The 15072-nt window shown below is 41.9% G+C and overlaps 1 long non-coding RNA gene across 3 annotated transcripts in view; it reads left to right on the top strand.

Moving 5' to 3' along the window:
• LOC110256949 (uncharacterized) overlaps nt 1-15072 on the top strand; it is an 879371-nt gene that overhangs the window by 601663 nt on the left and 262636 nt on the right. The gene's annotated exons all lie outside the window — the stretch shown is intronic.

Here is a 15072-nt window from a genome sequence, read left to right on the forward strand (position 1 = left end):
TGAATATTCTGCTTCCTATGGTGGAACTGAATGAGTCAAAAATAATGGAACTGGGTCAAGGGGTAGAGGAATTTGGGATTGCAGGACCATGACTGGATTTTCATCATTACGTGTTCTCTCATGTCCAAGGAAAGTGTGGAATGTGGACAATTTAAGATATTGTCAAGCCTTGTAAGAAATGAGTGACTGTATCCTGAAACAACTTTGGAGAATGTTTTGTTGTTTTTGTTTGAGGGGGGTCTGATAATTCTAGGAAGTATTAAGGGAGCTGTGCCCTATCTTGGGAATGAAGAAAAATGTTCAGTGCTTCAAAGAAACTCTGATATCTCTTAATTCCTAAACATGGACAAGTTTTGATATTTCTCACTTGCCCTAGTTATTTTTTTGAGTATTATGGAAGGAAAAGAGTAAGCATGACTAGATGTGAGTAATATAAGGCATCAGAAACCAAACACATAGCAAAATAACCCCACTGTGTGGTGAGGGTCCAGATCTAGGTTAGAATGGGTAAGCAAGGCAGCTGCTAAAGGTCCCAATCTCCTAGTCGTACTACGTTATTGTAAGAAAATCAGAAATATGGTTCCATATTTCCTCATGAAAATTTATAAAGAGGTAGCAGTGAGACCCATAGAAAATAGGTCCTCTCCCTCTCCCTCTTCCTTCTGTATCAAGATTCCTATGACCATCTTTGAGATCTGGAGCTGGAAGTGTGTCTCCTTAAGGAAGAGTAGAAGTCATTTATTTTCCTTTTTCTAGAAGAATGCAGAGGCCTTCGTGATCCTAATTCCTATAATTGATGGGTATTTCCTATGAGGCATAAGGCTCCATTATAGGAAAGCACAGTGAAATGGACACTTTTCTTTGGAAAATGGGGTAAGAAACGTGGATTAGCCCGTAAAGTACACTAGCAGAAACAGTGATATACCACTAAGGCACCAGCCAGGATCTTCATTCCCACCCCAAGACCAAAGCTGCTGACTGACCACAGTTGATTCGCTCTCCAGAAATTACTCTGAATAAACAAAGCTGTTTCTCTCAAGGTGGTACTGCTCCTTGGGGGCAGCCTGCTTTCACTCTTAGTCAATGTGGGTGTACAAAGGTCTGGCTCCTTTGTCTCAATTCTTCAACACAGTTCTGCAAATCTTCAGTTCTAGAAGCTCCTATTGTAACTGCATCATGGTTTAACTTCCTCCTCTGCCTCATTTCTTTCCTCATTCCTCATAGGTGTGGTTCCCAAGTATACGCCGCAGTAAACACCCTGCAGGCAAATCTTAGGGTTTCATAACCTTTTCCCTGTTGAACCTGATCTATGACAGTTGACAACAGAAGTGGTCCTAGAAAGACTGTGAAATGGGATTTTGGAGTTTGATTACCTATCAGCAGGAGCAATTGCATTTGTGAGGTCTAAGGAAAGTAGTAATTATAGGGACTCTGATATTGGATGACTATTGCTGGGGGCTACTGATGCAGTAGAGAAGGATGCTCAAAGGCTAAGAATGATTCATTGCAAACAGAAAGTGGAGTGTGAAAACCAGAGGGCCTGTGTATTAGTTTTCTATGTCTGCTATAACAAAGCACCACAGACTGGGTGGCTTAAACAAGATCAATTTAATTTCTGAGAGGCTAGAGGTCAAAAACCAAGGTTTCAGCAGGGTTGGTTCCTTCTGCAAGCAAAGAACCTATTCCAGGTCTCTCTGCTTGACATGTAGAAGGTCTTCTCCATACTCACATGCCATTTTCCCTTGGTGCATGTCTGTGTCCACACTTCTTATAAGGACAACAGTCATTTTGAATTAGGGTCCACTCTAATTGTTATCATTTTAATCTCTTTCAAGATTCTGTCTCCTAATACAGCCACATTCTGAGGTACTAGGGGTGAGGATTGCATCACATGAATTTTGAGAGGATGCAGTGCAGTCCATAATCCTCTCCTTGGCAACACATAAAGGGATTCTCATCGCATCTATAGCCAAGGGAATAAAGAACTTAAGTTTAGCCGAGAACTTAATTGTAAGAGTAGCAAGGCTCCAAAGAATGTTGGGTTCTCAGCTATGACTGGCCTTCTGTGTCAGCATCAGGGCTCTGGAGTGAATATATCTAGTTGATAAAATCACTGTGGGCCTGTAGGAGTGGACTGTTTCTCCTTGGTAAAGGCCGATTCTTCCCACTTGAATATGTTACAGAGGATTTGGCCTGCAAGACAACAAGCAACCCCTCCCTCTACTTTCACCTCCTCTTCTGGCTATTGGTCCAAATAACTACATAAGCCAGCTGGGAATGTGCTGCGCCTGCCAAAGGAGAAAGGGTCTATAACCTAAAAATCTGTAAGAACTATTCAACATATACTAGCAGGACCAGAAGACAATGTGTGGAACTGGATTGGAGGAGAAGAAAGGTATAATGGAAATTCTGTTTTTCTCCTCTACTCCTCTGCTCTACTCCTCCTCTATTCTCAATACTTCTGACTCCCACTTTGTACACCCGTATTGACCAACAATGACAGGCAGGTTGCCCCCAAAGAGATGTATGGGGTTTTTCCCATGTCAAGCAGTTCTCCAGTTCTCAGTGGACACTGACTGGGTATCCTACAAATTTATCTCAATTCTGACACTAACTACCTCGAATTAGTGCAGACCCCACAGGTTAAGGGCTGAATCCCACAAGACTGTCTCTGATTCATATGCTAATCACAAGCCCTGGTTGTCTCCTGCACTTTTCACCTACCAGCTAGTTTCAGAGGTACGACCATGCCTTCCTTGGGTTCAGTAATTTTCTAGAATGGCTCATAGATCTCAGAGAAACATTTACTTCCATTTACCAATTTATTATAAAAGAGTGGAACTTTAGGAACAGCCAGATAGAAGAGGTATATAGGGCAAGGTATTGGTTGAAGGGGGTACTTGGAGCTTATTTATTTATTTATAATAAAAAAATACAGGAGGAGTTCCCGTTGTGGCGCAGTGGTTAACGAATCCGACTAGGAACCATGAGGTTGCGGGTTCGGTCCCTGCCCTTGCTCACTGGGTTAACGATCCGGTGTTGCCGTGAGCTGTGGTGTAGGTTGCAGACGCGGCTCGGATCCCGCGTTGCTGTGGCTCTGGCGTAGGCCGGTGGCTACAGCTCCGATTCAACCCCTAGCCTGGGAACCTCCATATGCCGCGGGAGCGGCCCAAGAAATAGCAACAACAACAACAACAACAACAACAACAACAAAAAAGACAAAAGTCAAAAAAAAAAAAAAATGCAGTTGATTTCCAATGTTGTGCCAATTTCTGCTATACAGCAAAATCATATATATATATATATATGCACAGACATATATATATACACACACATATACATATCTGATAGATGTGTGATATAAAAAAGAATATATATATTCTTTTACATTATATTGTTTAAATTATTTTTATACTATTTTACAATATGGTCTATCCCAGGAGACTGGTTATAGTTCTCTGTGCTATATAGTAGGACCTTATTTTTTATCCATTCTAATTATAATAGTTTCCATCTACTAACCCCAAACTCCCAGTCCATCCCTCTCCTTCCCCACACCCCACAACCACAAATTTGTTCTCTATGTCTATTAGTCTGTTTCTGTTTAACAGGTTCATTTGTGCCATGCTTTAGATTCCACATATAACTGATATCATATGGTATTTGTCTTTCTCTTTCTGACTTATTTCACTTAATATGATAATCTCTAGTTGCATCCATGTTGCCACAAATGGCATTATTTCATTATTTTTTTTTATGGCCGAGTGGTTTTCTGTTGTATATAGGTACCATTATCTTCTTAATCCATTCATCTGTCCATGGACATTTAGGTTGTTTCTATGTCTTGGCTATTGTGAATGGTGCTGCAGTGAACATAGGGTAGGGGTACATGCATCTTTTTGAATTATAATTTTGTCTGGATATAGTCCCTTAGGTGGGATTACTGTATCATATGGTAATTCTATTTTTAGTTTTCTGAGGAATCTCCATACTGTTTTCTTTAATGGTTGCACTGATTTACATTCTCATCAACAGTGTAGGAGGCTTGGATCTTTCATGAACTCTCTGGGCACACCCTCTCAGCACCCGGATGTGTTTATCAACCCAGAAGCTCATTAAATCTCATTGTTCAAGAGGTTTTAATTGAGCTTCATCTCCAGCTCCCATAATCTTTCCTCTTCTCAGAAACTGGTGTGTAGGGTTGAAAGCTCCAATCTAACTATTTGCTCTTTCTAGTAAATAGCCCCATCTTGATGCTATCTAGGGCCTGACCCTAAGCCATCACCACACTGACATAAATTCAGGTGTGCTCAAAAAGTGTTTCTTATGAATATTGAAAAATAATCCATCACTCAAGAAATTACAAGGATTTTAGGAGCCAGAACCAGGGACAGAGATCAAAAGTTTTTCTTATTATACCATAGCAGAACAGAACAAATATTTGAATAACATTTACACAATATGGTAGCACTTTCTCAAATGCAATATTTAATCCTTGGGCAAGAACCTATGGTTGTGAACTGAGTGTTTTTGGCCCCTTGAAATCCATATGTTGAGGCCCTAACCCTCAATGTGACTGTACTTGGAGATCCAGCCCATGAAGTGGTGATAGAAATTAAATGAAGTCATAAGGATGAGGTCCTACTCTGATAAAGATGCTGACCTTGTAAGAGAGAAAGACACCAGTGTCCCCCATCTTGACCACATGAGGACACACAGAGAAGCAAACATCTGCAAGACAGGAACAGAATTTTATGGTGCCTGGTCTTGAACTTACTATTCTCCAGAACTGTCAGAAAAGAGATCTCTGTTGTTTAAGCCTCCCCATCTATGGAATTTTGTGACAGCAGCCCAAGCTAAGATGCCCAGGGAGGATATGAACCCATTGCTTGGAAGAGCATATATAGGACTGGATTTTTAGGGTGATAGCTCAATAAAGGAATCATTTAAAATTAGATGAAAGAGAGTTTATTACGATGGGAACACTCTCCTGTGAAACAGGATTTAATATTGGCAAGATCCCAGAGGATGTTGTTAATCTAACACTGGGTCAACCCTGGAAAACATGGAAAAGTGTTGGATCAAATTAAATGAAGTAGAAATGCCAGCACTTTTGTGTAGAGGAAGAGATCAAAAGTCTTAGGGAATTGAGCCTGCTGTAATGAATTTACTACATATGGCCAGAAACCCCACTAATTGACCATGTTCAGTGGGAGGGTCTGAGGATACTTCATTTACCACAACAATGAGCTGGGCTAATGAGAAGGCACCAACATTCTTCAGAAGTACAGAGGGGGCTGTCCTTTGTAGGTTGGCACTAATTTAGAGAGTTGCCGTCATGCAATTGGGCTCCCTGATAGCAATGTAGATGATATGATTCTGTAAAAATAGGAGCCAGCTGATGGTGCTTAACTGGCAGAAATAAAGTGGGTGCAGTACATATAATGAGGAACAAGGTCCAAGTGGAACCAGGGCCCAGACATTAAAAGAGCTATGGATATGGTAAAGAAAACTTGGTGTTCCCTGGGGCAGGGTAAGTTGTCAGCCAACAAGGGCATTGCTTGTTGCTCATATACAATAGACGAAAACAAGGTAGATACTAATCAGATAGCTGGCAATTATCTGCGACCCATAGTTCACGCCAATGTTGGATCCCCAGCCCACTGAGTGAAGCCAGGGGATTGTACCCACATCCTCATGGACACTAGTCAGATTCATTTCTGCTGCGCCACAACAGGAATTCCCAACTGTATACACTTTAAAATATCAAATATATAGTGCTATGTCCCAAACAAAGGAACACTTGGTCCAGGAAACAGGAGTAGAAGTAGGAGTGGCCCTGCTATCATCATAATCAATGATCCCTTGGTGAATTTGTTGCTCCCGTAACTCTAGGCTCTGTGGGTCTTAAAATTCCTGAATCAGAGAGGGGAAGCATTTCCACTGGGGGACAATGAGTGTCCCATTAAACTCTATGGCTGTGAATCCATCACTTTTACGATCTTTGTGCTGAAAGACCAGCAGACAAGACACAGAATCACCAGGCCAGTGAGGATAACTGACCCTGATTATTTAGAGAGGCAAGACTACTGTTACATAGTGACAGCATGGAAGATTTCCTTTGGCACTGGATGATCCACTGGGGCATGAGTTGGCACACCTTTAACCATCTTGATGGCATGCATGAGAAGGGCATGTTAATAGGAGCTCAGACCCCTCAAAGATGAGAGTCTTGGTCCCCCAACTAAGTTACCAAGAGCGAAAGAGGCAAAGGAGGGAAATGAGATATCAGCTGCAGATTAAAAACCAGCTGCAGTGGTGGGGGCTATGCTTTGTCCCCTTAACCTTCACCTTGTAAGTTTCTTTAGGAAAAGAGACCGGTCCAATCTGGAAGAGTCATTTCACCCAGGATGAGCTCTCTGTAAGAGGCGAATGGTGCACAAGGAATAGAATATCGTGGTTGCTGTGTTATGCCCCCCAGATGTCCCTTTAGGACTGAGGGTTTATTCCCCAGCTGGTGGGAAGGTTGGCCAGTGACAGCCAGCCTGTAGCTGAATCTCTCTTCAGAAATTGTTCTCCATTTGAGGGAAGTCACTTTGTCCAGGGTTACCCTCCCTCTATGGAGGCAGCCAACACTCATAGAATGAATGAGAAGGGTAAAAAACCAGGACCTCTGCCTTAGGTGGAACAAAATCTGAAGGGCCATTCCTCCACCAGAGCTACTCATAAGACTGCTCATATGATAAGATTGGCTGAAGTGGCTCCTGTAACTAGATCCCATTTCAACTTTTTCCCTCTGCTGAGTTCTGCTTTCCTCTCCCCTCACCAGTGTTACTGGTGAGTGTGTTTCCCAATAAACCTTCAGTGTACAAATCTCAGAGTCTAGAGCCCAGCCTATAATGGCTCATAAAAGGAACTCTTAAATGTATTTGAAAGAAGACTTTGGAAGTATACACATGTTAGTTACCTCTATTCTAAGTGAGTGCGAGTGATGAATCCCATCCAGTTAAAGGAAAAACTGGATGAAGTCAAGGAAAAACTGTAACATGAAGTGTAATTCTAAATACATTTCAAATGATAGGTTACTTTCAGGAAAATACCTTCAGTTGATCATAAAGATAGAAGAATGTCAAATTTAAGAATGGAAAACCAGCTCTCCCCTTCAATAATAAAAATCGGATAACTATTACAGAACCCTACTCTCCAGGAGTGAACTCTAAAGGGGGAGATACCAAGGGCTGTGAAGGTATAAGTGTGGTTCCAAGGTGCCCAGAGCTTAGTCAGCGGCTCTCCCCTCCCCCTAACACCTAGATTTCTCTGTGAGGAATTACTCCTCTTCCATTGGGTGTTCTAGGAAGAAGAGATTCTCAGCACCTACTACCCAATGCTCCTAGCGTCAGGTGGTAGACTGGTCTGCAGGAGAGGAAAGAACAGCCCTTAGATATTTGGTTGATGGTATGATCGGTAAAATCCATGGGAGTGAGCAACGTACATATCAGAAGGTTATCATTATCCATACTTATCTATGGGGACTTCCAGATTTCAAAGACTAATAAAAGAAACCTGGAAATTGTTCTGCATAGATTGAATCTGAGGGCTATAGGAACCTGAGGTCCAAGACTCTGAACACTGACTCATCCCAGGATAATCAAGAACCTGGAAAACTCAGAAGATGGGACCCAATTGCCATAGCGCCTTAGGCGCTATGGATATTGAAATACATCACTGATGACAGCTTGTTTATTTGTCGTTTGTCTCTTTCTTAAAAAAGAATGCAAAACGTGCAAAATGCTTTTGGTGTCTCTCATTGTTTGCAAGCCGGCTAAACGGTAATTTACTGTTATTTTCTTTTCTGTTTGGAGATGCTACAGCGTCTTTAAAACATTTTTTTTTTTTTGCATTTTTCTTCATTTGTTCTCTCATGCTAGGAAATAATGCCCATACCCGAGCCTGCATTTTCAACCCGTTCGGGACCACTAGAAGAGTCTATTTCCTAAAGAAGGAGGCAAGGATGGGGAGTAGGCGGAATGTGCTAAAAAACATGTTCCAGAGTATGTTGCACCCACACAAATGGGAGGGGAATCAACGCTCTCTACCACAGAAGCAGCTTGCACAGTTTTATCCTGAGCCTCTCCACCTCCGTGCTTCCAAGTTCCACAACTGAGAAAATAAGATGTGTTGTCTCTTTAACATGGATCCTGTCAAACCAGGTTATTTTTAAATTCAGTGATGACATTGGTCCAGAGACCTTAGACAGCAATATTGTCAAATGGTCAAATGACTTCCCTCCTTCATTGGTGTTTATACTTAGCATCCATTGTACATAAGCTGGGGGTAAATATGGTAAATAACCATATTTACCATTTGGGTGACTTGGCATTGACTCCACTTTGTGTAAGTGTCAGAGATATAGTCTGGATCTCATGGGGGCAACAGCAATTTCACAGGACCTCTACCAAGACAATTTTAAAAAACAATTTTTTTTTTGTTTGTCTTTTTAGGGCCGCACCTGTGGCATATGGAGGTTCCCAGGCTGGGGGTCTAATCGGAGCTGTAGCTACTGGCCTACGCCAGAGCCATAGCATCTCCAGATCTGAGCCTTGGCTGACCTACACCATAGCTCCCGGCAACGGCAACGCCAGATCCTTAACCCACTGAGCAAGGCCAGGGTTGAACCTGCATTCTCATGGATGCTAGTCACTTTGGTTAACCTCTGAGCCATGATGGGAACTCCTTTTTTTTTATTTTTTAAATCCAAGATTATTTTTAAAAATTGATCTTAAAATGATGTTTCTGTTCGTACCTTCTTGAGGGTCATGTATATCCTGTAATGAGCAGGATTGTTCTATGTCTCTCATGATTAAATTTTGACATTAGATGCTCTAATTGGTCTAAGTGTCTGATTTTTCTATCTTCAGCTAAAAAGTATAGTTCTATATACCTATAGATGAAAGCACATCCCCTGTGGCTTTCCAGAGGGTAACAGGAATGCCTTGTAGATAAAGGGTTTCTAAAAGCTCTGTCCTATTACCTTTGAGAAAGTAGACTGTCTCTCTAGCATAAGATCACTCCTAGAACCAGTGCAAAACAGAGGGACTATACTGACTGGAGAGAGAGAGAGGAATTCTTCTTTCCTCTTATTCTTCATGAATTTCATTAGCCTAGTTAAGTAGGGTAATCTCTGCGGTTTATCAGGATACTTCTGTATAGATGACGTGTGATAAACTTCAAATTATAAAGCAGAAGCAGACCTTCTAGCGTGATGCTGGAGTAGGGGTGCTCAGAGCCCCACACTGCAACTCCCCATCTTCTTCCCAGGTTGTTTCTGACACTGCTGCTCAAGATTCTTGAGCGCTGCGGAACCACAGATACCCTGGAAAACTGTCTGGAAATTTCAGCTCTAATTAAATAATAACATCATATGCCTGTAGTCCTAATAGTTCCATTATGTGAAGAGTTTAGACAGCGGGAGTCCGCTGGGAGGTGTGATTTGAGAAATGCCAGTGATTTTCAGTCTTTTGGGACCCTACTAGGCATCCTTCTTCCCATCACTATTTGGCATTTCCATCCTGGAATCACTTATTTGGGCTAAGGCACTATTACTATCATGGGCCCCTGTTAGAAATCAAAACAAAACTTTATTTAAAAGTATCAGCATATTCCATTGGAATCCGTCATTAAATGTGGAATGGTGATGATAACAGAACTGGGATAAACCCATCCCACTAGCAAAACTGAATGTAAGTGAGAGGCCCTTTTTAGGTGATGACCTTGTGAAATCAGCCACTGTACAGAGAGATGTTGACGGGGAGGAAAGCACGAGGAAACAGCTTAGACAGAAGACACTGCCTAATGCAACTGATTCTGCAGCTATGCTAGGCCACTCTGTGTAATCATTTGGCAAAGGGAGACCTGGGCATTTTTACTAGTGAAGAAGTGAAAGACAAATGCCATAAAGAAAAAGGAAGATGGTGGCATGTAGTCCACGCTTCGTGTTACGATTTTGCCCAGGACTGGATGGCTAGCATTTCCAAGTGCCCAATGGAATTAATGGACATTAGTGAACTAATTCGTCCCTGCTCCCTGAATAGTATGGAATTGTGTGTGGAATGAGGGCAAGCATGGATGAGAAGAAGCCTTCCTAAATATTCAGAAGGAGGTTGGATGACATGACAGCTAGTTACTCAAAAATATCAAGCTTCAGAGTTATTAGATTTGGGGTAAGATCACCTCTTTTGAATCCTGTTTTAATATTCTGTCTTTATTCCTTAAGAACAGTTATCAAATATGTTTCCTTGTGTCTGCCATTACTGATCCAGAATGCCAAGCCCATGTAAAATGACAACAAACTATCAATTCCTTACGTTGGCGAGTACCACATTTACTCCAAAAGACTGGAAAGAAGAGTGGGGAAGAAAAAGAATCGCCGCACACAGATGATTTAAATCATGCCATTTATAAAGAGATAGAGAAACAGACTTTGGTTGGGGTGCAAGCTGCTCGGATTTGAATTTAATTTAAAGATGGACAGTTTTTCTATAGGGTTGGCAGTGTGTCTTCCTGAAGCCAGAATAGATTCCATCCAGATGCTTCATGTTTTTGCCCTGAGAGCAAACATTTACATGGGAACTGAGCTGAAGGAACTGAACAAAGCAACCTTATAAATTCTAAATTTGTGCAATTGCATCATTAAGTCCTAAACATACTAAGAGTCAAATCCAGCTTTTATTTTTATTGAGCATTTGCAACTAATTCTCACTGATCAAAGACAACTTAGTCTCTCTCTCTTTTTTTAAATCTTCTTTTTGGCAAATAAATACCATCCTGGAAAGATGACATGAGACTCACTCTTCCAACAGCCACACGATTTGATTCCACTGTTACAATGGGAACGTGGAATGGGGGAAGGCCATGCATTGGGGTAGTCATTAAGCAGCTGAATTCATTAAATCTTGGGAGGAGATAATTCAGACTCTTTTTTTTTATTAATATGATAATTTATAACTGTATAGTCATCAGGGTTTGCTTTAGTCTGGGAAACATTTTTATATTAAATGAAAATTACTTACTCTTTAAACTGATGAAAATATGAGTTTCTGCTTGGAGCTATTGGTAAGATGTGGGAAATGACCATGGATATGACCCCACTTTGCTGTTTGCTAATTAGGTTGCACAGTCTGGAGTGTGGCCAGAGGTGGGAGCTGTGATGCAGGTTGGAGATCAGGCAAGTATAAGATATGCAGCTGAAGTAGAAGCTGAAGCTTGTGGCTGGATTAAGATGGTCAGGTCTTATTCCTGACCACCACAGGTATTCAGTTTCTTTAGCTGTAAAATAATGAAGACACTATCCTTAGGGTGAGTCCAGGAATAGATCCATAGTTTTGAAGGTCCACAACCTATACAATTTGGGAGGCCCTCTACAGACTCACAGACATAGAGAACAGACTTGTTAGCCAAGGGAGGGGAAAGGAAGTGGGCTGGAGGGGGAGTTTGGGGTTTGTAGATGCAAACTATTACATTTAGAATGGATAAGCAATGAGGTTCTACTGTACAGCACAGAGAACTATATCCAATCTCTTGGGATAGAATATGATGGAAGATAGTATGAGAAAAAGAACATAGATATATGTTTGTCTGGATCACTAGGCTATACAGCAGAAATTGACACATAAATCAACTATAATTTTAAAAAAATTCAGGAGTTTCCCTCGTGGTGTAGTGGTTAACAAATCCGACTAGGAACAATGAGGTTGTGCGTTCAATCCCTGGCCTCGCTCAGCGGGTTAAGGATCTAGCGTTGCTGTGAGCTGTGGTGTAGGTCATAGACAAGGCTTGGATCCCAAGTTGCTGTGGCCCTGGCGTAGGCCGGCAGCTACAGCTCTGATTAGATCTAGCCTGGGAACTTCCATATGCCATGGGTGCGGCCCAAATAAGACAAAAAATAAATAAATAAAAATTTAAAAATAAATCAGGATAAAAAAGAAAAAGAATATAAATAAGTTCTCAGTTGGGTATAAGGCATTGAAATGGGCCATGACTGTTAAAGGGCCCTGAAGCTTAAGCTTTATTAATTTCATAGTAAATCTATCTCTGGTTGCAACTGAAGGAACTCTCATGGTTGCCCTGATCTTCCATAAAGAGCTGGCATTTGAGCTGGCATTTCAGTGGCAGGTGGTAAAGTCTTCTCTAGAACTTCTCTGGAGCAGGGGAATTGCTGTTCCCTGACGACTGAATCTTGTCAACAGGAATTAGGATGTTGTCCCCTCCTGAGTCTCCACTGATAAGGCAACCTCTGTTTTGTAAACATGATTACTCTCAGGTGCCTGTTTCCTAGGTGGAGACAATTGCATGTTTGAATTCTCATGTTTTAGACTGTCGTAGTCTAGATCATTCATTCTAACAAGCATTTTCTTTCTTTCTTTCTTTTTTTTTTTTTTTTGTCTTTTTAAGGCCATACCCAGGGCATATGGAAGTCTCCAGTTTGAATTGGAGCTACAGCTGCTGGCCTGTGCCACAGCCACAGCCACAGCAATGCTGGATCCAAGCTGCATCCGTAACCTACACCACAGTTCATGGCAACGCCAGATCCTTAACCCACTGAGTGGGGCCAGGGATTGAACCCCCATCCTTATAGATACTAGTTGGGCTTGTTAATCATTGAGCTATGATGGGAACTCCCTGCCCAAGCATTTTCAAACTCATTTTGTAGGTGTGGGCCTGATTGACATCACAGAGTCAATGAGGGAATATGGAGTTAAGCTTGGCTGTGCCCAGCCCTAAAGTCCATGCTGACCTATCCCTTCATGCTGAGGCACTGCAGCCTTGGGGAGTTTCCGTAGGTGGCTTGAGCTCTCTGTGTGATGTCACTGACAAAGCGACCCCCACCTCTTGGGAAGATGACCCAGACACTCTTGCATCATGGACAGTTGTGCCTTCCCTTCTGGTGTGACAGCTGGTCACCAGAATTAAAACATTTCCTCTGCTTTGAGCTTGGCTGAGTCCTGACCTGGAAAGATGTCAACTTAAGAAATAAGTTTGCATTCCGAGAAGTAGTAAATAACCACGAAGTAGTTACCATCACTTTCTTGCTGGGATGTGTTTCTTGGTGGTATATGCTAGGGTATACCCTCATTTAGATGCTGCTTATAAAGTGTCCATTTTGTGGATTTTCAAACAGGCCAGATTCTCTGAGTAATAAAGATTAGTCCTGGGCCTCACCAGTTATGAGAATTGCCTTGGATGGAGTTCCCATTGTGGCTCAGTAGTAACGAAACTGACTAGTATCCACGAGGATGTGGGTTCGATCCCTGGCCCTGCTCAGTGGGTTAAGGATCCAGTGTTGCCATGAGCTGTGGTGTAGGTTGCAGATGCGGCTCAGATCTGGCATTGCTATGGCTGTGGTATAGGTTGGCAGCTGTAGCTCCGATTGGACCCCTAGTCTGGGAACTTCCATATGCCACCACAGGTGCAGTCCTAAAAAGCAGAAAAAAAAATTTCTGGGGAGTAGGAGAAGGATTGCTAAGAAGTGGGACAGAATATTCTAACTTAGAACAGGGCTCTTTCATAAATTCTCCTCTGCAGACACTGTGCCTTTCTCTTCTCTGCTATTCTGCAACCCTTCCTACTGTTTCACTCACACACACACACACACACACTCCTCATAAGTAGTAATAAAAAAGGTAACTAGGGTCCAGTAGCATTGGATACTTGAGTTTCTCTAAAGCTTCCTCAAACCCTTGGGCAGGAAGGAAGCTCTCTTGCTCACAGATTAACCTCAACCAATGTCATATTTAAAAACGTGAGCCAGAAAGACAAAGACAAATACCATATGATATCACTTATAACTGGAATCTAATATCCAGCACAAATGAACATCTCCTCAGAAAAGAAAATCATGGACTTGGAGAAGAGACTTGTGGCTGCCTGATGGGAGGGAGAGGGGGAGGGAGTGGGAGGGATCGGGAGCTTGGGATTATCAGACACAACTTAGAATAGATTTACAAGGAGATCCTGCTGAATAGCATTGAGAACTTTGTCTAGATACTCATGTTGCAACAGAAGAAAGGGTGGGGGAAAAAACGTAATTGTAATGTATACATGTAAGGATAACTTGATCCCCTTGCTGTACAGTGGGAAAATTAAAAAAAAAAATAAAATAAAATAAAAATAAATAAAAACGTGATTGGTTGAGACCAGCATTATCTGTTAGGCTCTGGATCCACAGTGATTGAATACATATTCCTTTTTTTTTTTTTTTTTTTTTTTGAAACCATTAAGAACCATGTGGTTACTGCTCCCCAAAGGTGGGACATTTCTAAAGACAATTAAGTAGCGGCTTTTGACTTGAAGGCTTCTATAAAGAGAGCAGCTCTGGGCTCCCTCAAAGCTTTCCAGCCTGGTAATCAAACCAGAGTCACTCCCATTCTTATGACTGCTCCTCGAAGCTTGGAAACAATAACTGTGCTGGGTGCAGGCTTGGAATACATTGGAAAAGGCCTGTCAAGTGTCAGTTTGTACAGGAGGCGATGGAGTATGTGCTGACATCATGTAATCAAAAGGAAAAAAAAAATTACACCGTGTGTCTTGCCTGGGAAAAAGAGACTGCAACTTAGCAAGTTGTATTTCATGCTCCCTGTGCAGAGCTGCAATTCCTTCCTCTATTTACTCATTGAGCGCCTATTTAACTACATGGTGGTGGTTTACAAATAATCAAAGTGTGGGGCCGTTGGGTGTGCTTTGAAAGAAATCAGCTCTGGTGGATCAGAGAAAATCCAACCCACCTCAGCAGGTACTAACTTGTTAAGAAAACCAGCTGTCAACAGGAAAGAGAAACTCAGGGGGTTCACTAAGTTAATCATTCTTTTGGCAGGCCCTGGAAAATTGGCTGCTTGATTTTTTTAGTGACGTGTTGGGCAAATGCAGAAAGGCAGTGCTTTCCATCAATCAGGAATCAATTATGAAGCTGATGGAGGTGCTGTATTTTAAATTATCCAACTAGATGAAGACTTGGGGAATGGCAGACACCTTGAGGTCTTAGCTAAAGAGCACCTGGTGTGGGAATAAGGGGAAGAG

This window comes from Sus scrofa, chromosome 15, assembly GCF_054392235.1.
Source record: "Sus scrofa isolate SSC_HxYL_T2T_F1_AM1 chromosome 15, Sscrofa_HxYL_maternal_Yorkshire_Landrace_v2.0, whole genome shotgun sequence".
Classification (NCBI taxonomy): Eukaryota; Metazoa; Chordata; class Mammalia; order Artiodactyla; family Suidae; genus Sus; species Sus scrofa.